Genomic DNA, 27225 nt, shown 5'->3' with positions numbered 1-27225 from the left:
CACTGCGAGACCTGGTGTGGCCACGACTCAGACATGGCCCCGACCCTGCGCCAGGCCTCCCGCCTCCCGTGGCTGTGAGCCCGTTCCGTTCTGTGGTGGGACTGGAGGGCAGTCACCCTTGTCCTTCATAACCGCTTCCTCTCCTTGAGGAGCAGAGGCCGAGTTGGGGTGCTGAGGGGGGTGGGGGTGAAGGTTTCCTCCTGCCGCTGCTGTGAGAGGGGGACCTCCACGCCAGGTCGGTCTCCTTGATGGGCTTAGGCACTGTGTTAATTGCTGCTCAGAAAAACTGCCAGGTTTGTTGTTTTAGATGTTGGCGTATAAAATATTGCAGATGTCATCCTAAATGCAAATCGTGTCTGGCCGGAGAGATCGCTGTGGATCCCTGAGCACGCTGGGGCTGGTTTGTATCCCAGGCGGGAGGAGGGAGAGGAGCCTTGCCCTTGGGTGGTAATTGCAACTTTGATGGTGATTCCAGACCTGGAGGGGGCGGGGTAGGGCTGGGGCGGCGGGTGGTGTCAGGCCTGTTCCCTGGACCTGTCTCTCTCTCAGAGTGCTCGGGGCTCTGTCAGCAACACATGGTTGGACTTGGCTGGAGTAACGCAGGAAACAACCCGCTCTCCCTGCCCCCGCCCCACCCGAGAGCTTGCCCAGCGGCTCTGCAGGTGCCCGGGCTGGTTAGCTTCTGGTCGCCGCCTAGAATGCTGCGTCTCTAGTGAGTGTCCGATGGCCCCAGTGACTCTCAGGCCTTACGGGCTTCTGAGTCTGTGGCCTCTCGCCATTTAGGACCAGGAGACTGGTCAGAATTGTTTTTATTGTTTAATTTGTTGTTAATCCTCACCCAAGGATATTTTTCCATTGATTTTTGGAGAGAGTGGAAAGGACGGGGAGAAATAGAGAGACACATTGATTGGTTGCCTCCGGCAGGTGCCCCTATCAGGGCTGGGGATCGAACCTGCAACCCAGGTACATGCCCATGGCCAGAATCGAACCCAGGACCCTTTAACCTATTGGCTGATGCCCTATCCACTGAGCCAAAGCAGCTAGAGCAGAATACCCTACAGTGTGTAGCATTTTTATTTCATATCTTAAAAACTTTGAATTTTGAAATGATTTAAAAATGTCAGAGAATCTGTAGGAACAGGACAAAGAAATCCCCTCTCCTCTTCACCCGGATTCCCCAGTTGTTCGCGTTTTATCCTCTTTGCTTTGCCATTCTCTGTGTGTGCATTTTTCTGAACCATTTGCAACTGAGTTTCAGACATGATGCCCTAATGTCTATTCCTGAAAACTGGGACACTCCCTTGCATAACTTAGTGCAATGATAAAAACCAGGAAAATAGCATTGATGCATATTATCATCCAGTCTACAGGTTTATTCCTGTAGCCAGTTATGTCCCAATAATTTCTTTAAAGCAAAATGTAATTATCACCATCATCATCATCATCATCATCATCATCATCATCTGGACTAAGACCCAATCTAAAGCTCCCACGCATGTACTTCCCCTTGTACTTCCATCCCATCAATGAGGTGCAGTTCCCTCACCTTCCCTGGTCTTCCTGCTTTGAAGAACACAGGCTAGTATTTTGCCGGCTGCCCTTTACGTTGGTGTGTCTGGTTCCCTCATGACTAGATTCAGGATGTGCAGTGGTGGCAGGAACGCCACAGAAGGCACACCGGGCCCCTTTCCAGGCATCGGCATGAAGGATGCGTGGAAGCAGCTGTCCCGTGGCCGGAGTGGTGAACTCTGATCACCGGTCAGGACGGAGTCTGCTGGGCTGCCCCAATGCCAACTCGTTGCTTTCCCTTGTAATTAATTAGCATTTTGTGAGGAGACGCTTACGTTTGTGGAAGCACTTGTTTCATTCAATGCGCTTTAGCACCCAATGATAATTCTCGTCTGAATCCATTATTACTGTAATGTTTGCCAGATGGTGTTTCTTTATAAGTTTATCTATTGTTTAGTACTATCTACTCAGTGTTTTTGAAGAGCTTTTGCTTTCTTACATTTTTAATTTACTCATTTATTTATTGATACCCAAATGGGCCCGTATGTTCCGATTTCAGTCAGTGGGTTACATGGTCTAAGTTACATTCAGTGGGTGGCATACTTGCCCACTGGTGTATAAACTAGTTATTTTGATGGAGAAGTTGTCACTGGTTTAGCTGGCGGGAACCCTCTCAGTCTAACGGCTGGGTCCTTTTGCGAACCCCCTACAATATTTTCACAGCATTTTATTATGAAAAGTTTCTGAGATACAGAAAGTTAACAGATTTTTTTCCCCAGTGAACACCCATATACTGACGGCCTGGATCCTTAGTTCCCATTTGCCACACTTGCTTTATTGCACATCTGCCATCCGGCCATCCGGCAAGCCCTCTTAGTTTTCAATTGCTTTTCAAAGGAGATATCAGGACACTCCATCTGTAATCACCTCAGCAGACATGGTATTGTCCGGAGTCCAGGGCTTGTCTCTAGTTCCTTTATTAGGTGAAATGTACGTACAGTGCGGTGTGCGGATAGCAAGTGCGCATTTGACGAGGGCTGACAGTGCGCTCAGCTGTGTGAGCTCGGACCCCCATGGAGATGTGGAGCACAGCCTTCCCCCCACAGTTCCTTCATGTCCCTTCCAGTCGGTCCTGACGTCTCCCTCAGCGCAACGACTGTCCCGGTTTTGTTCCTTTCACAGCTTAGTGGGCCTGTTCTGGAACTTCCCAGACAAGGAGCATCAGTCTGTGTTCCTTTATGTACAGCTGGTGTCATCAGAGGGTCTGAGGCTCACCCACGCTGGTGATCATATCAGTCCTATCCGACTCTCGTCATGTACAACCTACACATTGTATACAGCTTCTTATGGACCCTCATCATATACAACCTACTCATTGTATACAGCTTCCTATGGACCCTCATCATGTACAACCTACACATTGTATACAGCTTCTTATGGACCCTCATCAGATACAACCTACTCATTGTATACAGCTTCCTATGGACCCTCATCATGTACAACCTACACATTGTATACAGCTTCTTATGGACCCTCATCAGATACAACCTACTCATTGTATACAGCTTCCTATGGACCCTCATCATGTACAACCTACACATTGTATACAGCTTCCTATGGACCCTCATCATATACAACCTACACATTGTATACAGCTTCCTATGGACGCTCATCATGTACAACCTGCACATTGTATACAGTTTTCTATGGACCATCATCATGTACAACCTGCACATTGTATACAGTTTCCTATGGACCCTCATCATGTACAACCTACACATTGTATACAGTTTCCTATGGACCCTCTTCATATACAACCTGCACATTGTACACAGTTTCCTATGGACCCTCATCATATACAACCTGCACATTGTATACGGCTTCCTATGGACACTCATCATATACAACCTGCACATTGTATACAGTTTCCTATGGACCCTCATCATATACAACCTGCACATTGTATACGGCTTCCTATGGACACTCATCATATACAACCTGCACATTGTATACAGTTTCCTATGGACCCTCATCATATACAACCTGCACATTGTATACGGCTTCCTATGGACACTCATCATATACAACCTGCACATTGTATACAGTTTCCTATGGACCCTCATCATATACAACCTGCACATTGTATACGGCTTCCTATGGACACTCATCATATACAACCTGCACATTGTATACAGTTTCCTATGGACCCTCATCATATACAACCTGCACATTGTATACGGCTTCCTATGGACACTCATCATATACAACCTGCACATTGTATACAGTTTCCTATGGACCCTCATCATATACAACCTGCACATTGTATACGGCTTCCTATGGACACTCATCATATACAACCTGCACATTGTATACAGTTTCCTATGGACCCTCATCATATACAACCTGCACATTGTATACGGCTTCCTATGGACACTCATCATATACAACCTGCACATTGTATACAGTTTCCTATGGACCCTCATCATATACAACCTGCACATTGTATACGGCTTCCTATGGACACTCATCATATACAACCTGCACATTGTATACAGTTTCCTATGGACCCTCATCATATACAACCTGCACATTGTATACGGCTTCCTATGGACACTCATCATATACAACCTGCACATTGTATACAGTTTCCTATGGACCCTCCTCATATACAACCTGCACATTGTATACAGCTTCCTATGGACCCTCATCATATACAACCTGCACATTGTATACGGCTTCCTATGGACACTCATCATATACAACCTGCACATTGTATACAGTTTCCTATGGACCCTCATCATATACAACCTACACATTGTATACAGCTTCCTATGCAACCATCATTGAGCTTATTCTGTTTTTTTTTCTTTCTTTTGTCTACCATTTTGCAGTTGTGTATTTTCGCTTTGACAAAACATATAATATCTATACATTGTTCTACTCTTAATTCACACTTAATTTAGAGCCATCATTTAACTACATTAACTGCTCCCCCTAAGTCCATTTGCCAGAGGCCTCTCCTGGTGGGATGAGTTCATTCCCCGGGAGAGTCTGTAAGAAGGGCTCATGGGCCCCTTAGTCCCTCAAGCCTTACAGCTTAAAGCTCCTTCGCTGTAGCTTCGATTGTGAAGATCTGCTTTGCTGGATGCAAATGCTTTGAGCCCCACCTTCTTTCTCTGAGTTTCACAAAATCGGCTCTGTCCCTGCCCGGTTCTGTCGGCTGCTTGGCGGAGTCTAATGGCGGTCTAAGTCTCTTGCCCTTGGAAGGGATTTGATCTTTCTGTCTGCAGACTGTGAGGCTGTTTTCTCGAATGTTTCTGAGGTGTTTAATTCCATTTGCCGTGTTACGTTTCAGTTTTCCTCCCCGAATGGGTGTATTTTTGGAGTGGTTTTCATCAGCCGAAGTATTTGGAGTCTCATGTTTGTTTTCCTCTCAGTGGCCTTTCGGCAGATGGAGCTGCTGACACCCCTGCATTTCGCAGGCCAGCTGGCTGGAGTGGTTTCTGTGATTTTTAGCTCAAGAGCTCCCTCTGCTGTCAGTGTAGCACAGTGCAGCTTCTGTAATGGCTGGCTTCTGTGGCAGGGGTGCTGGGGACGCATGTGTCCTTGGATTTACTTTATTATTGTTGTTTTGCGGGCTCCTGAATGTCCACCTCTTCCTTTTCCCTCCCCTCCCCTCCCGTCTCCCCCACGCTGCCTGCGGAGCCAGGCCCCCCTTGAAGGCCCTTGCCTCCAGGGGACCTTCTGGTCCCTCTGCTTACTTCACTGCTATTTTACTTTTTACTCAGGGTGCGCTTTCTCTTCCTTCTGGCGATTTTAGTTCCCTCCTAAGTCCTCTTCACACAGCGCTGGGACCCTTCCCACCCTCCTTGCTCTTTGCAAAGGTTTGGGGTGAGAACTCAAGAAAGAGCTTCACTGGAAAAGGTGTTTATTTTTCTGCTCTCAGGTAATTTTATGTTTATGGTGTGCTTGCTCCTAGCCGTGCTCAAGTGTTGGGTTGCGTGTGGTTTTTATCGGTTCTTCCCTCTGACCTGTGACGGGAGACACGGTTACTGTGGCCATCGTCACCATGGGTCCTGGGAGGACGCCGAGTAGCGTTTTAAGAGTTGGTGCAGTTACACCGATTTTGAGTCTGAGAGTAAACGCACTTTCATATTCACGTACATGTGTGCGCCGTGAAGCTTGGGAAGGTATGTTCTCTTAGGAAAGTGGCGCATCTCCCTGGGAGCGAATTCACATCCTTCAGCTGCTGAGCCAGCCCTTCTCCCGGGCTCTGGCGGTGAATACCGGGGAGGGGGTGCTTCTGCATCTAGGGGGCGGACTCGCCTGGACTTCCACTGCTGGGGCGGCACACGGAGGGGGGCTTGCCCCTCCGGCCACAGGCAAGTGTGGTCGGTCCATGACGTGCACACATGTGGGTTTCAGGGGCCGGGGCCCTGAAGCCCACGTGGCACCAGCACTAATGATTGTACGGTTCCCTCCGAATCCCTTACATGGGACGTTCGAGGCAGCTGGAGGCTGGACGAGCCGCCACGGGGGAGGGGAGAGACTGCGGTGGCGGACAGGCGGGCCATTCTCGCAGAGCCTTATTTAAAAAATCCTTCCGAGAGAACTGCCATTCATGGCATTGGCTTGCTTGTTCATTCACTCACTCACTCACACGTTCAGTGACTATTGCCCCAAACTGCTGGCCCAGGGATCAAAGCGCGGCCCGGGGCTGGGCCTTCAGGCTCCGGAGCAGCGTTCCTGTGGCTGCTGGAGATTCTCAGTGTGTGTTCGCCTTTGAAGGAGGAAGTCCGTCCAGAACCAACCCGTTCAATGCTGTTAAACGGAAAACTGTGCAGATGTCTTTGCCTGTGGACTCTCCTCCGCCGGACACTGGCAGGCAGAGCCGGGTCTGTGCAGCGGGGCCGCCCCGGGCCAGTGGAGAGCATGAGCTGGGATCGAGGCAGGTCTCTGCTTGGTCCCAGCCCCGCTGCTCGTAGCTAAGGGGCCCGGGCCACACGCCGCACTAGGCTCTGGCCTTCTCGTGTCAGGGTAACGATTCCCGTGCCCATGGGAGGGGGATCAGGGAAAGAACTGGCAGTTTCACCCCGTGGTCAGGAAGGGTGGCGATCGCTTTGCGCCAGGTGGTAGTCCCTGCCTCCCCTCAAAGCATGCATACACGCATGTGCACTGCACACACGTAGGTGCACACATGCACACAGCACGGGCTCTCCATCTCCCGGCCCGGAGGTGGCAGTGACCTGCCTTCCAGCCGTGGTCAGAACTGCCGGGGCCCAGGTGGGGGTGGGGCGCCGACTCGTGGCTGGTTATCGAGCTGCTGTGCCGCCGCCAGACACGCTGCCCGGGTTCCTGTCATGGCAGCTAGATCTGGGAAATGGACCAAGCGTGGCTTCCAGCTGCATGAACACTTCAGGGCATCAGCGAGCAGAGGATGCTCTGGGGAATCCCTTGCCCGTGATGTCAGACAGGCAGGGACCCCGGGGAGGCTGTCCTCCTCCGCCCTCATCCGGGTGACAGAGCATCGCCTGGCAGTTCCTGGGGCGCCTCTGGGTGTGAGGGCACGCACTCAGGTCTTTGGGGGCTTGGGGGAGCAGAGATCTGATTCACATGGACTCTATGCACTCCGCTCTCATCCTCTCCCTCCCTTCCTCTTGTCCTTCCTGCTGCCTGGCCCTGGCACCTGCACAATGTGTTAGGAGTCACACTGCCCCTGCGCCCACTCCTCCCCCATGAAGCAGTGTCTGTGCCTGGGCCAGGAGCTGGTGTTTTGTGGGCTAGAAGGTCGGGCATCGTGGGCCTCCCTGGAGAGCCCCGCCCCTTGCTCTTTGCCCCGAGGGCTGTGCCCTCTGCAGAGATTCCATACAGATACCTCTTCCTTCAGGCACCGTCCCCTGCTGGGCCAGGAAACGCCTGGGAGCTGTGTGGGGTGACTACATCGCCTGTTCCTGGCCCACCGCACGCCGGCCCTGCAGCTGGGCTGGCTTCTCCTGCAGGTCCCACCTCCTCCCCCTCGTGGGTGAATCGCCAACCTCAGACATGTGAAGATGTGAGCATGCAAGGCAATGCTCATGAGATCCCAGGGCACTGCCTTGCACAGAGGAAGGGATCGGGGAATATCAACTTGCTCCTCAGGCCAAGTCCTTCGCTTTCCTTCAGTTCCTGGACAGTTTCCTTCCGGGCCTGCTTCCCCAGCCGGCTAACGGCCTCTCCTCCCTGCCTCCCTGGCCGCCCCCGGAGACACTCTGTCATGGCCCAGCTTGGGTGTTTGCCTTGCCTTTTCTTTTTTTAAAATATATTTTTATTCATTTCAGAGAGGAAGGGAGAGAGAGAGAGAGATAAAAACATCAATGATGAGAGAGAATCATTGATTGGCTGCCTCCTGCACGCCCCACACTGGGGATCAAGTCTGCAACCCAGGCATGTGCCCTTGACCAGAATCAAACCCAGGACCCTTCAGTCCGCAGGCCAATGCTCTATCCATTGAGACAAACCAGCTAGGGCTACCTTGCCTTTTCTTACCTCTCATCCATCTACTCATATATCCCTCCAGCCATCCATCCATCCTTGCACCCATTCATCATCCATCCATCCATTATTCACCCATCCATCTACTCATCCACCCATCTACTCCTCCACTCATCCATCATCCATCATCCATCCATCCATCCATCATCCATCCATTATCCATCCATTCACTACCCATCCACCCATCTACCCATTCACTCATCCATTTTCCATCCATCCATCCATCCATCATCCATCATCCATCCATTATCCATCCATTCACTACCCATCCACCCATCTACCCATCCACTCATCCATTTTCCATCCATCCACCCATCCATCCATCTACTGTCCATCCACCCATCTACCCATCCACTCATCCATTATCTATCCATCTGTCCATCCATTCATCCTTTGCTTTGTTTATCTAATGATTTATTAGGTGTTTCCTCCATGTATATATGAGGCTGTCAGAAGCAAAGCAGATTCAGCCTCTACCCTCAGTAAGTTTACAGTCCAATAGAGAGAATAAAGATTTGAAATAGGTGTGTGTGTGTGTGTGTGTGTGTGTGTGTGTGTGTGTGTGTGTGTTGGAGGTAGGTGCTGGGCAGGGAGAGGACTGCTGGGCAATGAATAAATAGCAGGGTCACCAAACCTAGCTCAGTGGGTCAGGAAGGCTTCCTGGAGGAAGTGACTCAGGCCTCCTTGAAATCCAGCCAGCAATCAACTGAGTGCCTACTCTTTATAGGAGGTACTAGGGTTACAGATGGAGATGAAGATGCCAACTAAGGAGAATGCGAAGGAATGGTTAACAGAGGCCTGTTCAGTACATTCATGGATGGATGTGCCTTTGCCAGGCTTATATTTGCTACGAAATCCTCCCAGCATGTGTTAAATCTCCAACTCCCCACGAATAAGGAGCTTAGAAGAGCTCATGGGGCTTTTCACTTGGCTCATGAATATGCAAGCAGGCTTCCTGTAAGCTCACATTTGATTTTATTAGATGTGTTTTAATTTATTTATTAGCTCTCAGGTTTTTGTTTGGATCTGGGAGAAATTTCACGGAGGCATCGTCCTGTCTTCAGTGTGGTGGGGAGAAGGCAGCCATGGCAGCCAATCAGGAGGAAGACTCCAGAGCCCCTGGATCAGCCCCAGAGGCCAGGCTGCTGCCAGGCTGATTGTAACCACAGAACAGCCACACTCCCCCTCAGCACCACAGACCCTCAGGGCGTGCGCAGGGATAGACGCAGTGCAGGCCTCCACGTGAAGGCAGGCCATTCGCGAACGTCCCCTGGTGGGAGGCAGGCAGCTCCCTGTGAGGTGCGGCCGTATGTCTCGCTGGCCTCACTTTACAGCCAGAGAGACTGTGGCTTAGTTGGGAATGTGATAGCTGCTCAAGGTCAGGCTGCTCAAGGTCAGGCTGTAAGCCAGGGGCCGGGGCACTTGGTGAGCTTTCTGCTGGATGGCGTGGATTAGCACCACTGTAGGCCCCATCGTTGGCAGGGGCACCACGTGCGGGCTCCGCTTCACCCAGTGGCCAGAGGAGGACCAGAACTGCCCAGTCCCACGCGTGTGTTCATGATGGAAAGGTTTTCTAAAATGATTTCCACACGCTACAATGATTTTTAAAGGAAATCTGCTCTATATTGCTTTGTTTTTTTAATATATATATATATATTTTTTTTTTTTAGAAATTTTTTTATATATATTTTAGTGAGTTTTTACAGAGAGGAAGGGAGAGGGAGAGATAGAAACATCAATGATGAGAGAGAATCATTGATCGGCTGCCTACTGGGGATTGAGCCCACAACCTGGGCATGTGCCCTGCCCAGGAATCAAACCATGACCTCCTGGTTCATAGGTTGACACTCAACCACTGAGTCACTCTGGCCGACTTCTGTGAACTGGTTTCATCTTTCAACTTCGTCATCATTTGAAATTCTCAGCTTTTCGGTGCCACTGCTCTCTGCCATGAGGGTGGGCCCTGCTGCTGGGAGCAGGCTGCGGGCTGGAGGGAAGGTGCCTTTCTCCTGGGGTTGGGCCCTTGTCCAGGGCCAGACTCTTGGGCCTGAGAGGCATTGGTGTGTGTGTTGGTGGAAGCAGCTGTCCCCTGGTAGCCCCGCGGCACCTGCCTGCGCATTGTAACCATTTCACACGAGGTGTCTCCATCAGCCCGTGGCGGCAGCGTGATGGAAAGAAAGGGCCTGGCCCTCCCCTGTCCTCGTGGAGGCTGGAGAAGAGTCGAGAAGTGTCTGAAAGGGCTAAAGGCTGCCAGCTGGACAGGGTGCCTCAGCTGGTGCAAATTCTCAGTAATGACAGAATCTATTATTCCCCACAAAGCCCTCCTCCTCTCACGCCTCCCCCTCTCCCTCCCCCTCTTCCTACTCTCCCTTCCCTTCCCCAGCAATGTCCTGGGCATGCCTCTGACCTGCAGTGGGAATTCATTTCCTGAGGCATTGGATTTCTGGAGCTCGGAACATCTCTTTCCCAAGGGGATGGGAACCCCTGGGAGGTCCAGTCGCCCACAGGAGTTGTGAGGTTGGCACCGCAGTGCCACGTGCCGGGCGGTGACAACTGCCCGGGAGAAATGCAGAGAGGACCGGGATGATGCTGGGTTCCCGGCCCTGCCTTGGCCTCCTCTCCAGAGAAGGTGATAGTCACAGGGGCACAGGCTTCCTTAGGCTCTGTGTCCTGCCCAGGAAGCAGTCGTGGTCCCCTGTCCCCAGGGAAGGCCCTGCTCTCTGCTGGGAGGTGGCGACACTGGACACTCGCGCCCTCACCCGCTGCTCAGGCTCACCCACCGCCTGGCCCTGCTTCCTCGCCTCCCAGGTCGGGACCCCCACGCCCGCGGGTCCGTCTGGGATCAAGCACAGTGTATAGGAATCTAGGGACATGCCGTGTGCAGCCCGAGCCCGGCCCACCGCCGCTCTCAGTGAACGTCTGCTCCTCTCCTTCTCCACTTCAGGTTCATTGTCCCCAGGTCCCGCAAGGACCCAGCGGGCGTCTTGCTCTGCGGGGGGACGGGGACGAAGGGCCCAGGGTAGGGGCCCAGCTAGAGCGCTCAGAGCCCTAAGGTCGCCGCAGGGCTCCCGCCTCCCTCCCAGCCGCCCGGCTCCCGCAGTAAAACATCGTTTCCTACTAAATGATGTGTCTGACATTTACCAAAATTTTATGTGACAATTTAGAAGGAAGCGGGTGCATTAAGCAGCCTTATTAATATTGCGGGACGTGATTAGGGAGCATCACGGCCGTTCGACCGCAGGCTCTGATTTACGGGCTCCGGCGAGAGGCGGGGAGCGGCCTCTATTGAGCCAAACACCTTCCGTGCTGATCACGCTATAACCGTGAGAATCGGAGATGGTCCTTGTGATGGCGCAGCCCTGCCCCGGGGGTGGTGCTGGGCACCTGGAAAAGCCTGGAGGGTGCCTCTCCATCCGGGGGTACACGGCTGGGTGCGGGGGCGTTTAACCAGGAGGGTGCCTCTCCATCCGGGGGTACATGGCTGGGCGCAGGGGCGTTTAACCAGGAGAGGGCCTCTCCATCCGGGGGTACATGGCTGGGCGCAGGGGCGTTTAACCAGGAGAGGGCCTCTCCATCCGGGGGTACATAGCTGGGCGCAGGGGCGTTTAACCAGGAGAGGGCCTCTCCATCCGGGGGTACATGGCTGGGCGCAGGGGCGTTTAACCAGGAGAGGGCCTCTCCATCCGGGGGTACATGGCTGGGCGCAGGGGCGTTTAACCAGGAGAGTGCCTCTCCACCCGGGGGTACATGGCTGGGCACGGGGGCGTTTAATCAGGAGAGTGCCTCTCTATCCAGGGGTGCACGGCTGGGCACAGGGGCGTTTAACCAGGGGTGTGCCTCTCCATGGGAGGCGTACATGGCTGGGCATGGGGGCATTTAACCAGGAGTGTGCCTCTCTATCCAGGGGTGCATGGCTGGGCATGGGGGCATGAGACCTCTCTAGGAGCCAAAGATTGTGGCCACTGAGGCCTGACCTGCTGGGGGCAGATAGCGCCCTTCCTTCCTGGAAGTCCCTCCCTGAGCTCAGCAGCCAGAGGGAGGGCCCTTCGGTGCTGGGACAGGGCAGCTGGCATAGAGGTGAAGGGCCCTTCAGTGCTGGGACAGGGCAGCTGGCATAGGAGTGATGGGCCCTTGGGTGCTGGGACTGGGCAGCTGGCATAGGGGTGAAGGGCCCTTCAGTGCTGGGACAGGGCAGCTGGCACAGGAGTGATGGGCCCTTGGGTGCTGGGACAGGGCAGCTGGCACAGGAGTGATGGTCCCTTGGGTGCTGGGACGGGGCAGCTGGCATAGGGGTGACCCCTGTGTCCCAGGCACCTGCGTTCGAGGTGAGGAGGCAGATTTGCTTACACAGCAGTGGGGGCCCATCCAGGGTATACTCGCGTCTGCACACGGATTGAGAGCCCGTGGGTCCCCCTCTCTGGGTGGGGCAGGCAGCCTTGGCTCCGGGCTGTTGGGGATCTGCCCAGGCAGCATCCTCACCCTGGTCGGTGGGTGTGAAGTTGGGAAGCAGCCAACAGCCCCCTAGGCCAGGTCTGGAGCAGAAGGGCGAGCTGAAGGGAGGGGGTGGGCCGAGCAGGCATCCGAGGTCCCAGTGCTCGCCATGTGTGTGGCATGAGGGGTTCGGTCTAGGCCAGCGTGTGCCTCCAGGGTCAAGAGCCGGGTGGGGAGGCAGCGGCGACCAGGCTGAATTCAGGCTCCGCTTGGCAGCTCCCCTGGGATTCCCAGGCCCCGGCCAAGAGACACCCACGCCTTTGTCCCGACAGCCTGTTTGCTTTGGAGCCAGAAGTCGGATTCACTCCAGAATGCCTTGTGAAGCTTTGCACTGAAGATTAAAAACACAGGTTACCAGACAACGTGCAGAATTCCTATCGGGTTATTTCCTTTGTAGCATGTAACTGTTATTTATTTATTTGTTGGCGGATTTCCGGATTTCCTTGCTGGAGAAGCCCCCTGAAGGCCGGGGTGTGCCTGCCCGTGTCCGTATGGTGCTAGCCTGAGTCTGTGGCGGTGCCTGGCAGGCAGGAGCCACAGGACGCTCGTGGTGAGGGGCGGAGACCGATGCCCGCAGTGACCTCGGTCCATCTTCCCAGAAGGTGGCCCTGCCTGGTGTGTACCCAGCTCCCCTTGGTGGCATCTTTTCTCCACCGTCTTTCTCTTAATAGTTATGGATTATGGAAGAGAAGAACAAAGCCCATTAAGAGGTTCCCCTACATTTGATTTGAGGAAGTTTTCATCAGAACGGCTCCATTTATTGGCCTTTAGCGTGTAGCTTTATTCCCTTCTCACAAAATGAATATTGCCTTGTCTCCTTGAGAAAAATTGATCTCCTCCGGGAAGGAGAGCAGCGGACTCCTTCCTCGCTTTCCTCCTCCTTCTCTTTCTCCCACGGAGACAGGACTCATCTCCCAGGTGGTGGGTGGGGGAAACAGGGATCATTGGCCCCGAGCTAATTCCCAGAGATTCATGGTCTCGGGCGCTCCCACCGGGTGTGGGACGCTCGCCCCGAGTCGCGTGCTGATGATAAATGGCGCCTCTAACAGGCCGTCACATTGAGATGTTCAGTCCTTCCTGCTCGGAGATGACACATTCATTTTCTCTCGGATTTACACGGGATTATTAATAAAAGATCAGCGTTGGATATGACAAGTGAGGGTTTGCAGGAGTGCCGGGCTCCACGGAGGGACACAGTGCTGGCCAATGAGATGTCAGTGGGGTCGAGTGACCCAGACGCCGGGGCACGTGAGTGATGCCCACGAAACGCAGGAATAGAGTTCCGTCTTTCCAGTGGTATTGAGTCCAAAGAAAGGGGGGAGGGGTCCCCTTCTCTCACCGTGTTTTCTCTGCTTTGTCACAGACCAATCACTGTAAATGCAAGTGATGTTTTCCGTTTTGTTTTCAAGAAACCCGAGAGGATTTCAGCCACTGAGTGCTTGATCATCTCACCCATTTGATGAGCATTTATGAAGTGCTTACTGTTTACAAGTTGTTATGACGGGTTATGGGGGAGGCATAAGAACTGGGTGAGCCAGACAATGCAGGTCTAAAGGATCACCCCATTTCTCTGCTGCAAAACCCTCAGTTGCTTCCCATCCCTGTGAGGGTGAAGTTCAGGATTCTCAGAGGGGGTGGGGGGCTGGGAGCCAGGTAGGGGGCCGACCCTCCTGCCCCAACCTAGACACAGCCTCTCATGTTCCCTGTGTTTTTTCTTCACAACATTTATGGTCACACTTACTTTTATTTTGTTTTATTTATTTTTTCACTGTTACATTTAAAGCCGGACTCCTCACTTCTCCTTCACTGCAGTGAATACATTCGTGTTGCCTGGCTAATGTGTGTCTTCAGCACATTTAGAACAAAGTCCACTCTTGTTCAGCACTCCCCCCAAACCCAGGCCTGCCGGTTCCCTGGCCTCATCGCCCGCCTCCCCCACTCCTCTGCCCGCAGCGACGCCACAGGCCTACCTACCGGGCTGCTGACCTTGCTGCTGTCAGAGAGCTCTCCAGAAAGCTCTGCTGGGAGCCTTTGGGACTGGGCCTCGCCTTCGTCCAGGCTTCTGTTCAGATGCCGTGGCCTGGGAGAGCTCTCCCCAGCTGCCTGCCCCACGGTGCTGCCGGTTGTTAGAGGACATGCCTGCTGGAGGCCGTCTCCGTCCTTCCTCCCCCCAGTTCCAGAGCTGCACGCAGCAGGCCTCTCCCTCCTCAGCTGGACCCTGAGCATCACAAACGCAGGGCTCTAGCCCTGGCCGCTGTGGCTCAGTGGATAGAGCATTGGCCTGCAGACTGAGGGGTCCTGGCTTCGATTCTGGTCAAGGGCACGTACCTTGGTTGTAAGCTCCTCCCCGCCTGGGCCCCTGGTCAGGGCTTGTGCAGGAGGCAACCAACCCACGTGTTTCTCTCTGTCTTTCCCCCTCCCTTCTACTCTCTCCAAAAATCAATGGAAAAATATCCTTGGGTGAGGATTAACAAACAACAAAAAAAGCAGGGCTTGGGGCCCTCTGTCCACACGGCACCCGGAGTACCTCCTGCAGAGGCCTGGCCCACAGTAGCTGCTCAGTAAACAGTAACTGAGTACATCACTGCAGTCATGGAGGAGCTCCCGGCCTCCATCCGTGCGCCCGGGAGCTCGGGGCAGGGCATGATTGCGTCCTGCAGACCGGCCCGGGCCATTCTGGTCGCGACTGCCTCCTCCCACGCGCCCTTTGCTTCCTGTGACCTCCAGCCACGATGTGAATGAAGAAGCTGAGGTCAGCAGCCCGCGTTTAATGATCCCCGGGAAATACACACTGGTCTCTTCCTCTGCGTCTGGAAGCTCGAGCTGCCCCTCATTCTGTTTCCAGTCCCCCACTGAGACGTCCTGGCCACGGAGGGGGTTCAGGTGCAGGAAAATTCGGGTTCGTGCCCACTGGGGTTCCTGCGAGGCTGGGCCTGTGGCCTGGGGGAGACCGCCCACATTCAGCACCGGGTGCTGGACAGCGCCCGCGGAGGCTCCAGTGGCCACAGTGGAGCAGGTGCAGGGAGCCAGAGGTCTCAGTTTTTCAGGGCTTTTAGGCGTATGAATTCACCCAGTAGCTCGTTCCCGGATAAGAAAGCCTCTTTTACGATTTTCAATTTGCCCTTATTTTAATGAAAAGGAGCCGGGGTTGCACCGCCCAACAAGGTGCTAATCAAATAAGGCAAATTGGTGTTACCTTCTCCTCGTCCTTATTATTCCGAAGGCTCCAGCTGGGCTGTATTATGCAAAGCAATTGGTTTTCATATCTGGCAGATTGCAGCCCAGCCCGGCCTGACGGCCCTTTCTTCCCTATCAGTCCATAAACAGCTCCTAGTGGCTGGGCGGGGTGGGGGAGGGGACGTGCTCCCCACCAGCCTTCTCGCTCCTTGTCCCCCCCAATCCTGAGGCCCGGATAAACAAGGCAGAAGGAAAAGGCCAAAGTTCCTAAACCAGCCCCTCCCTCTCAGATTGGGGCTGTCCTGGTGGCTTCTCCGGCTTCCCTTTGGCGTTCTCCCCACCTCGCCGTGCTCTAGCCATCAATTTCTGCCTCGCTGGGTGTGTGTGCGTGAGGGAGATAAGCGAGGAGACATCCCCTTCCCCGATGTCTCCCCCCTCCTCCCCGCAACAAAGGGAGGGGCTATGGGAACAATTTAAATCAGGCTCTCACGATCCTTCCTTTATAAGACGTGGTGGGCCCTGAGCGGCTCTGTGGGCTCTGAAGGTGGGAGAGGGCACCTTGGGTGTGCCTGGGACTGGTACCAAGACGCCAGGAAGCGCTGCAGTGGATGGTTCACTGGTTCTGTGCCCCCCAGCTCTGTGACCTTGGGAAAGCGGCCTCCTGTCTGTGCCCCAAACCTTCTCATCTGTGAAACGGACCATGGGACTCACCCACTGCAGTGGCTGTGGGCTGAGAATGAGAAACGGGGGTCTCGGGTTTGACCCTATGTCTGACGCGCCGTCACACTTGGTACAAGGCTGCTCTTGTTGTCATAGTAATCATTGTCATTCTTATTAGTGACATTTTAGACCCGGCTCTGAGCTTCGAATGGTGCATTGGAACCAGGTCGGTCTGTGTGGTCTGTGCTGGAAGATCGGAGAGAAAGGCATGGGTCTATAACATGCATGTGCTGCAATGAAGGGCGGCGTTTCTCGTTTTCTAACTGCCCCCTGGGAGGGAGGTTTCACGCTGGCTCAGGAACACACCCGCTCTCTATGACACAGCGTTCCCTGCCTGGCCACTGGGGCTGCTTCACACTGGGGTCAGGGCTTGGAGGCTGCGGGAACTTCCTGACAGCCAGGCCCTGCTGTGTGCCTTGAAGCAGGACGGATGGAACCAGGGCAAGGGGAAGACACCGAGCGGCTGCCCAGGGTCTGGGTTCTAGCGGGAACGTAGGGGAAGTCTTTGCAGGTGTTTACGGTGTAGAAGCCACCCAAATGTTATGCACGGAGTCCTGCCGGGAGCGAGGACATCACCTGTTCTCAGAGGGAAGCTGCAAGGACAGATCTGAGGAATTCACCGGAGCAAGAGCTGGTCAACCAGAATGGAGCTCACAGCTCAGAATCTGCCACCTCTAGGCCAGATCCGGGGGGTGGGGGGGGAGCAGGCGGGCTGACAAGAGACTAGCACCCTAGCTCTGAGGAAGTCCGCAGTCGCTGGAGGAGCAAGCGGAGTCCCAGGTGTCTGCATGGAAGTGTAGCTAGTCGGTTAGTGACGGGGAAAGTGGGTGGGAGGTCTAGGGGAAGAGCCATGAACCTGAGCTGTGTGGGTTCACTGATTTCTAAATTTGGACTTAGGCCCTAGCCGGTTTTGCTCAGTGGATAGCGCATTGGCCTGTGGACTGAAGGGTCCCAGGTTCATTCCGGTCAAGGGCACATTCCCAGGTTGCAGGCTCGATCCCCAGTTGGGACCGTGTAGGAGGCAGCAATGCCTGGCTTCCTCTCCCCAGCAATGACTAGCCTCCTTGCTATTTCTCTCTGTCTTGCCCTCGCTCTTACACTTTCTCGAAAAATATCCTTGGGTGAGGATTAAAAAAGAAAAACACCACACACACACAAAATAAACTTGGACATAGGCACTGGAAAGAGTATCCAGACTGTTCCTTTTGTAGGATTAACCTAGTCTTGGATACAACCCCCCATTGCTCCATAAATTCCTATTTAATATCCACACATAAACCCTCTCAAGAACACATTACTCCTGTTTCTTCAGTTATTCATCATCTTCTCGCTGCCTAATGTGAAAGATACATCATGTGCTAAAGTGGCGGAGGAGTGCGCCTTGTGTTTAGGGACAGCCTCTCCCCTGGGTGCACTGTCCAGCCGTTCCCAACAACGTGCCATTTCATTACTTACCCGGTCCTCCCATCACGTTCCCTGTGGGGAACCTTACGAAGGGGCCCAGGCTGTCCTTATTAGTCATGAGGAACTTTATTATGTGGCAGGTGGCATGCTGGGCACCTTGTGTCCCTCACACCGTCTACAACTGAGAGGTCAAGTAATTTGTTCAAGGTCACATAGCTCATAAGGAGCTGAGCCAAGATTTAAGATGTGACCTAAAGCTCACTCTAAGTCCCATGATCATCTTTTTAAAAACTTATTATGGGCCCGGCCGGCATGGCTCAGTGGTTGAACGTCAACCTATGAACCAGGAGGTCATGGTTCAATTCCTGGTCAAGGCACATGCCCCAGTTACAGGCTTGATCCCCAGTGCGGCATGTGCAGGAAGCAGCTGTTCAATAATTCTCTCTTATCATTGATATTTCTATCTCTCTTTCCCTCTCCCTTCCTCTCTGAAATCAATAAAAAATATTAAAAAAAACTTATTATGGAAAATTTCAGCGATGTACAAATATAAATAAACTAGTCTCGTGAACTCCCCCATACTTACCATCCACTTTCAACTATGGCCAACACGCAACCCGTGGTGTTCACCCCTCCTCCCACCACCACACACGTTATTGTGAGGCACATCTCAGACACTCTATAATTTCATTGGCACATGTTTCAGTCTGTATCTCTAAAACGTAAGGTCTCTTTTTAGAAATATTTTTGCACCACAATTCATACTCTTTAAAATTAATAACAATCTATATTAATAAAAGCATAATATGCTAATTAGATCAGACAGCCGAACGACCTTCCGGACGTCATTCTGGACATCCTTCCGGACAAAGCCATGGTGGCGGAGGCCAAGACAGAGACAGTTAGGGGCGATCAGGCTGGCAGTGGAACAGTTAGGGGGCAATCAGGCTGGCAGGCAGAGGGGTTAGGGGCAATTAGGCAGGCAAGGGAACAGTTAGGGGCATCAGGCTGGCAGGCAGAGGGGTTAGGGGTGATCAGACAGGCAGGCAGGTGAGCAGTTAGGAGCCAGCGGTCCCGGATTGCAAGAGGGATGTCTGGCAGTCAGACATCCCCCGAGGGGTCCCGGATTTAAGAGGGTGCAGGCCGGGCTGAGGGACCCCCCATGTGCATGAACTTCATGCACCAGGCCTCTAGTTCTAAATAACATTAAATATCCAGTCCTGTTCAAAGTTCCAATTGTCTCACAAATGCCATCTATTTGTGTTTGGCGTGTGTTTTTTTGGTTCAGTATTCAATCATGGGACTTAGAGTGAGGTCTACACATTGTGACTGATGATGTGTCTCTTTCTATCTCTTTTAACCTACATGTTCCCATTTCAGATGGTTCCTACCTCTTTCTCGCTGAGTTTGTTGAGGAATCGGGGACGTTTGTCTTGTGCAGTTTCCCACAATCTGGATTTGCTGACCATAGCCCCGCAGGTCCTTCACTGTGTCCTGCCTTCTGTGCGTCTTATAACGTGGGACTTAGATCAAGAGACTTGATTGATTTCAAGCTCCTTTTCTTTTCTTTTTTTCCACAGAAAAATGTTCTTCCATCAGGGACACATACTAACTACCTGGTTGTTTCTCTTCTGTGATGTCCGTCACTGTTGATGATCCATCATTCATTAGGGGTTACAACACATTCTCTCACTTCTTCATTTATTGGCTGGAATACTTTTGTAGACAGAGTTCTCTCTTTGTCTATTTGCTATCTCAAAGGAACAGTTTGTACAGGAAATAGGATAAATGCCTGATTCTTTATTTTCTCTCTCCCCCCCACCCCGCCTCCCTCCCTCATTTTTTTTTTGTTTAGTTTTTTGTTTTTTTAGTTTTCAAAACATTGCATTAGGTCACTAGTATCCTCCAATAGTAATCAATTGGTGTTGTGCTTGTGTGTTTCAGGATCATTATGAACTTATGGATTTAGACGTATTCAATGTGTTTAATTCACAGCACTTACTATTTTATTGATGCTCTAATTGTCCTGTCTTTGATCAGTTGGAGCCTCTTTGAGTTAGTTCCTAAATCTTTTCCACATGATTTTAAGTCTTTGATACTGCTCACATCATATTTAATGGTGAAACTGAATGTTTTTCCTCTAAGATGAGGAACAAGACAAGAGTGTTTATTCTCACTACTTCTCTTCAACATTGCACCAGAGCTTCTAGCTAGTGTGATAAGGCAAGAAAAAAAAGGCATCTAGTACGGAAAGAAAGAAGTGAAACTATATTTATTTAAGGTAGAGGATTCTAAATCAAATGCAAAAAAATCATTAAAATTAATAAATAAGTTTAGCAAGGTATCAGTATCAAGGCTACAGTATCAATACACAAACATTAACTGTATTTGTATATAGTGGGAAAACACTAAAAATTCCAATGAAATTGGAAAAACAACTTAATTCACAATAGGATCTAAAGAATCGAGTACCTAGATAAATTTAATTTACAAAATGTAAAGCCCATGCTACAAAGTCTTAAAGAGAGAAACTAAAGATTTACATAAATGGAGAGACATTCCATGTTCTGTGATTGGAAGTGATTTGAAGATTCAATAATTCAATATAGTTAAATAGCAATTATTTCCAAATTGATTTCTAGTTTCCATACAACCCCTATCAAAATTTTAGCAGGCCTTGTGGTTGTTGCAGAGATTGTCGAACAAATCTTAAAATTTATATGGAAATACAAAGGACCTAGAATATCCAAAATAATTTTGAAAAATACGGGTAAACTTGGAGGACTTATACTCCCTGATTTCAAAACTTATTATAAAGCTGCAGTAATCAGGGCAGGTAGTATTGTCACCGGATGGGAAGAGAACAGATTGTGAAGTCCAGAAATAGAGCTTTATGTTTATGGTCAGTCAGTTTATTTTCAACAAAGGTGCAAGAGCGAGTCAATGGGGCAGAGAGTAGCCTTGTAAAAAAATAGAATCAAAACCCAAACCAAGCCGTCCTGGGACCATTAGATACAATGTACCAAAAATCAGCCTGGAGCCTTAGCTCACACTGCACAAAAATTAACTCAAAATGCATCATAGACTTAAATGTAAGAGCTAAACCTATGAAACTCTTGGAAAAAAAAAACACATAACTGACCATAGGGTTAGACATAAAATTCTTAGGACACTAAAAGCATGGCTCATAAAAGAAAAAAAAAAGATAAATTAGAATTCTCCAAAATTAAAAACGTTTGCTCTTTAAAAGAAACCATTAAGCCCAGCTGGTGTGGCTCAGTGGCTGAGCATCAACCTATGAACTAGGAGGTCATGATTCGATTCCTGGTCAGGGCACATGCCTGGTCGATTCCTGGTCAGGGCACATGCCTGGTTTGCAGGCTGCCTCCAGTAGAATATATTAAGGAAAACACACACACACACACACACACACACACACAAAACAAACAAAAAACCAAAAGAAAAGTTGCTCTTCCCATTCCAGGCGCTTCAGGAGTGACGGGCTTCGGTATAGAGATGGCCAAGTCCAAGAACCACAACTAGTCCTGAAAATGGCACAGAAATGGCATCAAGAAACCCTGGCGCAAAGATAGGAATCTCTTAAGGGGGTAGACCCCAAGTTCCTAAGGAACATGTGCTTTGCCAAGAAGCACAACAAGAAGGGCTTGAAGAAGATGCAGACCAACCACGCCAAGGCCATGAGTGCATGTGCCAAGGTCACCAAGGCCCTCGTCAAGCCCACGGTCAGGCCCAAGATCCCAAAGGGCAGCAGCTGCGAGCTCAGTCAACTTGCCTACATCGCTCACCCCAAGCTTGGGAAACGTGTTCATGCCCACATCACCAAGGGGCTCAGGCTCCGCCGGCCCAAGGCCAAGGCCCAGGTTGTGGGTGCGGCTGCAGCTCAGGCTCCCAAAGGGGCCCAGGCCCCCACGAAGGCTCCACAGTAGAGGCCTCTGTCTGCTGATGTGAGGACGGAAGGACTGGTGGGACCCCTGGTTGCTGTCTGCCTGGAGCTGGCGTCCTCCTGTGCTATTTGTACAAATAAACCTGCGGCAGGATCTGTCAAAAAGAAAAAGAAAAGTCATGGATTGGGAAGAAAATATTTGCAAGTCATGCATCTGATAAAGGACCTGTATCCAGATTTAATATAAATAACTCTTTCAACTCAGAGAGAAGGTGACAAAGAACTCATTTAAAAATGGGCAAAAGATTAAAGTAGACATTTCACCAAAGAAATCATATGAATGGCTAATAAGCACATGAAAAGATGCTCGCCACCATTAGTCATCAGGGAAATGCAAATTAAAATGCTACCCCACCCCCACAAGAGCGGCTGTAATCCAGGACACAGACAACGCGCCACTAGGTGTCGGGGAGCATGTGGAAAGTGGGAACCCTGGTGCAGCCCCAGTAGGAGTGTAAAATGCTGGGTTATTTGTATACAGTCAGACCTACCTTTTATGGACCTAGCTTTCACACATCGTTGCTACATTTTTAATCACGGTTAGGGAAGTGTCCTCCACTTTCAGGTTGCAGTGGTTCTCAACCTTCCTGCTGCGGCGACCCTTTCATACAGTTCCTCGTGTTGTGGTGACCCCCAAACATAACATTATTTTCGTTGCTTCTTCATAACTGTAATGTTGCTACTGTTATGAATCGTCATGTAAATATCTGATCTGCAGGATGTATTTTCATTGTTCACGACCCACAGGTTGAGAGCCGCTGTTAGAGAAATGTAGCTACACTTGCTTTTAGAGGACGTGTGGTTTTATTTAGTACAGTTAAATCTCTGTTCCGTTGGAATTTATGCTGCTGTGTGATGCGAGGGGTAGACCCAGTTTTACCTCCTTCCGTATGCCTGTCATTATTCTAATGCCATGTATTGAAAATCAGTCCCGTCCCCCCCACTGAATTGCCTTCCCTCCTGTAGTGAACACTAACTTTGTGTGTGTAAGTGGGAATATTTCTGTTTTTTCTGCTCTGTTCCATTAGTCTGTTAATAATTCCATACTTTTAAAATGCAGAGGCGTTATATATTGTGTTAAGTAGCTGATAGGGCTAGCCACACCTAGGTATTCATCATTGGAGTTTTCCTGGCTATTCTTAGCGTTTTTTTCCTTCCTAATACATTTTATAATACATTTTTCTAAACAATATCCTCATGGGTTCTCATTGTCATTACGTTATATTTACAAATTAAATATTTTAAATATTTTTAAAAATTAACCTTTCATGAGCTTTATGTTTCCTAACCAAGAACATTATGTTTTTGCATTTATTGAAAACGACCTTTGTGTCCTTTAGATTTTTATAGTTTGGGGAATTCCTTATTTAATTTATGCCTAGGTATTTAGTAATCTTCTTTTTCTATATTGTAAACGGAGACTTCCATCATTCCTTCTGTGGGCACATGTGTATATGACACACACATTTATATAAACTATTAGATGCATGAACTATTTAATATATATCTTGATTTTGCTCCTGCTTCTTTACTTTGAAAATTTGCAGTAGTCTTCCCCGTGACCCCATGATCGTTTGACCATATTACACTGAGCGTTATTGGTTTTGCCAGCTCTCAGTTTCTTAGATTAAAAGACACTTGACTAGAAGCTTCCCTGGTGAGAACAGAGCGCCCGCTGCTCACCTTTCTTCCTCCTCATGGTCTCGGCCTCGACTCTCCCTGAGGCGCCCTGAGTCTGTCAGCCTTGGTTCAGCTTCTCCCCAAAGGAGACCCTGCGATGCGGGTTTGAGTTCAGCAGTTCATTTGGGAGGTGGCCCCAGGGAACTCTAGTAGGGGAGTGTGAGGTGTGAAAGGAACAGGGGGAATACAAATAAAGGGCATTTCCCCCCAGCAAGTCACCTCCACGGGCAACTGGAGCTTATGCCCTGCAAGACGGTGTGGAGCACCCAGAGGAATTCTAACCACAGGGCAAGGGGCCTGGGGTGGCCTCGGAGCCATCCCAACCACAGGCAAGGAAGGGAGCAATTCACCCACCAAACCCCTGTCCACTGGATGAGGGATACTTCCAGGACGTTAGTGATCACCCAGGTGGAAGAGCAGAACTGGGATTCGAACCTGGGTTGGCCCCGCAGTCTTTGCTAAATCGGACACCTTAGAGGTGGATCTGGAGTCAGAGTGACTCTTTCTGGCTAGAAAGGCTTGATGTGTTGAGATTGATAGTAATACCTACCTCATAGGGTTGTGAGAGTGCAAAAATGTAGATGCAGATCAGATAGACACAGATGTAGATGGAGACATGGACATAGATATAGGTGTAGATGTAGATGTAGACATAGACATGGATGTAGAGTAGATGTGGGTGTAGACACAGACATAGATAAAAATGTAGACTTATATGTAGATGTACACATAGAGTAGACAGATGTAGACGTAAATGTGGAGGTAGGCCTAAATAAAGGTGGAGACATGGATGCAAACACAGATGTAGATGTAGACATTGATGTAGATGCACATGTAGACGTAAAGTAGACATGGACGTAGATGAAGATGTAGACGTATATGTAGAGATAGAGTAGACGTAGACCTAAAGTAGACGTAGACCTAAAGTAGACATAGACATACAGTAGACGAAGACATGGATATAAATGTGGAATAGACATAGATGTAGAGTAGACATAGATGTAGAGTAGACATAGATGTGGAGTAGACATAGATGTACACGAAGATGTGCATGAAGTGTGCTCTGCCAGCATGAGGCACTGACTGGGAGCTGGTGGCCTTGCTGAGTGGCAGGGCTTCCGTGCCTCCATGCGGTTGCCGTTACTCTCTGCCCTCAATTCCATTCCTGTCTCCCTGCTCTTCTCATGTGGGTGCTACCTTAAAGGCCTTCCTGAGTGGCCCCCCCTTGTGGGGCCTGGCTCACCTCTTTCCTCCAGGGCAGCACTGGGCCCTCCCTCCCCCACCAGCTCCCTTCCCACCAGCTTCAACTTGTTCTTTATTATGTTTTGGGAGGGCAGTCCAGCCTCCTTTCCTTGGCACTGAGGGGCCTGTGGGGCCCGTGCAGCTGGCCTGGTTTTCCCTGTGCTGTTCCCAGGGCCTGTGAACTATGGAGGGGGCACTGCCCCACCAGGCAGAGCCGGGCAGGTTCTCATGGCATCGGGGTGCTGGACTGGACACTGTTAGGTTGCTCATTACTGCAAGGTAAAGTGACAGGTCCATTGATTAAGGCCGTTTACCTGGACACCCTGGTTCCCTGGGGGATTACATTCTGCTGAAGATGGCGGAGGACAAGGCCCTTCCCACGTTCCCGAAATGCCCAGGGAGAGAACTTGTCCTCTCCCTTCCAGGCTCTTCCGCTGCTCTAATAATTAAGTTCACACAAAACAGACTAAACAACACCTTTAATTTTGTACGTGCTGGACCCCAAGGGTACGTGTCCCTCAGACAGAAAGGAAACTGAGGCGCCTATGCCATCCTGAGCAAAGGAGAAGGGGCGGGGCCTGGGGCCACAGGGGGCCGGGGGGAGAGCCAGTGTGGGAGACAGGTTTCTGTGTAAACAGTCACCCCTGCTGATGGCTCTCTCCGGTCCAGGCTCCCCATCTCAGGTCTCAGGTCTAAGTAGATCAGGGAGAGGTTAGGAAAGACTCTTCCTGGGCCAGTTAGGCCTGATGGCCTTCGACTCGAGCAATCTGCACGCTGACGTGGCGCGCTGTGGAGTCACGGATTCTGTCTCCCCTCAGCCCTGCCTCTGGAACTTCCCCGGGAATTTCCCGTGCGCAAGCTGCGTGGATAGATTCCTCCGGCTCCTGGAACCAGGCTCAGTCCTGAGAACAGTGGGCTCAGTTAACCGCATTGCAGGTGAACAGTCAGAGGTTCCCTAAGAGGCACGTCTGTAGAAACAGAGAAAAACAATGGTTCGGGCCTGGACAGACTGTAATGCCAGTTTCTGAGGCCGGGGGTGGCATGTGGGAGGACTTCCATGCCAGGTGGGAGCGTCCTCAGGTGGAGGGGACAGGCAGCTGGTGGGTTTTCCTGGGGTGCAGTCTGTGTCTCTCCGGGGATCTTTCTGGGGGGCCTGCACAAGACGGTGTAGACGGGGGTTGTCACGGTGGTTCCCCGGAGCCATCTACCTTTAGCTCGCGTGGCTTTGGGAAAGGGCAGCTTTACCTCTAACGATTCCAGGTCGGAGGGTGGGAGGAACTTGGGAGCATTCGATCGGAGGGTGGTATAGCTCACTGTTGGCAGGAACCAGAAGAATCCAGGGTCTAGTCCATTTCCAGGGAGAAAACAAAACCTCAAAGACGATTAACAGCACCAGGATGTGGCGCCCGCAAAGGCGTGTTGCTGAAACGTTACTTTTCTTTCTGTCGTTGCCTCCTTTCCTGTCAAGCAGAACCACAGCACGACTAAGTTGTTAGCAAATCAAGTCCTGGAACTTCTCAGACTTCCCTGCAATACCTTCGATTTGGGTAAAACCCTCTCTTCTCAAGGTCCCCCGGATACCCACGGGTTCCTGGGCCTGCCAGGAGGTGGCCATCCTTACGCACCTGTACGGCCGCTGGGAACCCTGTGAGCAGGAGTCAGGCTGGGTTTCCTGGGGGCTCTGTTGGCTCCATGAATTCACCCCTAGTTCCTCAGAGCTGCCTGGTCGCATCCGAGTCTGTGCACATCCCTCTTGAATGTGACATTCCAGTCACAGCCTCGGTGGCATGACCAGTGTTTACAGCCGTGTCCTGTTGGAAGGAGGACGGGTTCTTACGGAACTACATCGCCATGAAAATAGGAATACTCACTGAGAGTGTCCGAACCCTGGAGGGACCAGGGAGGGAGAAAAAGATAAATGTTTCATCTTTGTTCACAAAAATCTATTTTACGAAATTGCCATAAGTCATGGAGGGCTTCTAACTGGAAAACAAAAGATGAAAGAAGCAGCAATCTTTTAAACAAAAAGTCATAAAAATTATAATCATCCTCATTAGTCCATTCAGGCCCATGTACTGAAGTCCTGCTGATTTTGTTGTTCGCAGTTTCATGCAGCCATCAGTTTTTGTTCGTTGGAGTTTTGTGGTGTCTTAACCCCTTCAGTGGTGGATCTGAAAGTTATTGGAAGCCTGTATCCGAGAGGACTGGCCAGAGTTCTTTCTACAACTTTCTTTGAAGATGAAATACTTCTTTAGAAACATGTTTTTCAAAAAGCATGACAGTAAAAATAATCTGGCGGCCCCTCCCCCAGGTCAGCCCTGCCCCCGATGGCTCCCCCAACCCTGATCGGGGTGGGGCTCACTGGCCAACCTCCTGCGGCCCCTCCCCCTTGCCAGCCTGCCCAATCGGGGGCAGGACCAGGCAGCCAACCTCCCGCAGCCTCTCCCCCCAGCCGGCCCCAATCAGGGCGGGCCAGCCGACACCAACCATGCACGAATCCGTGCACC

At 51.1% G+C, this 27225-nt stretch overlaps 1 protein-coding gene and 1 pseudogene across 1 annotated transcript in view; both read left to right on the top strand.

The window, feature by feature from the left end:
- The window catches only part of CAMTA1 (calmodulin binding transcription activator 1), a 749204-nt gene that overhangs the window by 357391 nt on the left and 364588 nt on the right, over window positions 1-27225 (top strand). The gene's annotated exons all lie outside the window — the stretch shown is intronic.
- On the top strand, window positions 21349-21901 carry LOC102775150 (annotated as a pseudogene).

Source organism: Myotis davidii, unplaced genomic scaffold (assembly GCF_000327345.1).
Source record: "Myotis davidii unplaced genomic scaffold, ASM32734v1 scaffold299, whole genome shotgun sequence".
Lineage (NCBI taxonomy): Eukaryota > Metazoa > Chordata > Mammalia > Chiroptera > Vespertilionidae > Myotis > Myotis davidii.
Note: the sequence above shows the minus strand (reverse complement) of the source record. Positions and strands in the feature narration are given on the sequence as shown.